Below are 1,142 nucleotides of genomic sequence, written 5' to 3' on the forward strand. Positions count from 1 at the left end.
GATGTAGAATGTTGTTTTTTGTTTTCTTACCTTACAATTAAATTTGAATGCTAGTAATTTTCCCTTGGATTGTTGGCAGGGACTTGCCTTGTTGAACCTGTCTGCTATCCTTCATTCTCTCAATTTCAAGTTATTAGACCAACGAAGGGAATTGCTTCTTTACTAGAATTGGTCAGGTTTTCGTTGCAGCAACGATCGAGGAATATGCGGACCATGGAAGCTGATCATAGAACCTTGGCCCATGGAAGCTGTGACCAACTCAAGTAACAGAAACTCCATGTGAACAACTGGAACTTTAATGTTGTCTAGATAAAGAAGTTCCTTGACCTGGAAATTTGGATCCTCCAATGTTACAGGTTCATCAACAAAGCCTTGCTTGCGCTGGATATTTGCTTTGGAGAAGACGGGGTATGCAGTATTGATGAAGATCAAGAAGCGAAGGCAGTGCCAAGGCTTATTCCTATAAGGCTACAAATCTATTATATGCCATTGTAGATGCACACTAAACATTTTTCACCATGCAAGGAGCTAGTAAGGATAGAACAATTGCATCAGGCTTCATAATACTAACTGCTACGCTTCTATCCTTCACAAACCTGACAATAGTTATGCTAGTCCCTGTCTTTGATCGCATCTGTCCCTTTATCAAGAGCTTTAGCTAGGAAACCCACTGGAATTAGAATGCTTCAAAGGATTGGAACTGGTTTCTTCTCAGCTACCATTTCCAAGAGGGTTGCAAGCTATTCTTTTGAGCAATCAAAATAACGGTAGCCATATACACAAAATGTACACCAGTCTAGTACAATTATTTTGAATACAAACAGTATTTCTTTTAATCGTGCTTCAATGCTGCTAATTAACTAGGGAATTGATTGACAAATTTGTGCACTCAATTGCTACATCTTCCAGGACCTGAAGAGGACAGCAAAGCATCATGACAGAGATGCCACATCATTGTACCTGTCATTCTACAGCGAAAAACATTAGGTAGCAAAAGCACACCAACAAGTCAAAGTTCATCACCTGCCATTCCAAAACGATGAATGATGAACTCTCCCCAGTCTCAAATCGTTTGCCCGCATCTCTTCGTCAGCATATGTCGGCAATTGTCCTGCCATGGGGCTCCAGTTCCCATGGCTGCT

The 1,142-nt window shown here is 40.9% G+C and overlaps 1 long non-coding RNA gene across 1 annotated transcript; it reads right to left on the reverse strand.

Annotated features, from left to right (window-relative positions):
* Positions 1-288: 288 nt before the first annotated feature.
* Positions 289-1,136, reverse strand: LOC105120370 (uncharacterized). Its single transcript, XR_841314.1, has 2 exons — positions 1,024-1,136; positions 289-912 (listed from the first exon to the last, which is right to left on the reverse strand). It is a non-coding gene; the product is annotated as an uncharacterized LOC105120370 (long non-coding RNA).
* Between the last annotated feature and the right edge of the window lie 6 nt (positions 1,137-1,142).

This window comes from Populus euphratica, unplaced genomic scaffold, assembly GCF_000495115.2.
Source record: "Populus euphratica unplaced genomic scaffold, PopEup_1.0 scaffold7829.1, whole genome shotgun sequence".
Taxonomy (NCBI): domain Eukaryota; kingdom Viridiplantae; phylum Streptophyta; class Magnoliopsida; order Malpighiales; family Salicaceae; genus Populus; species Populus euphratica.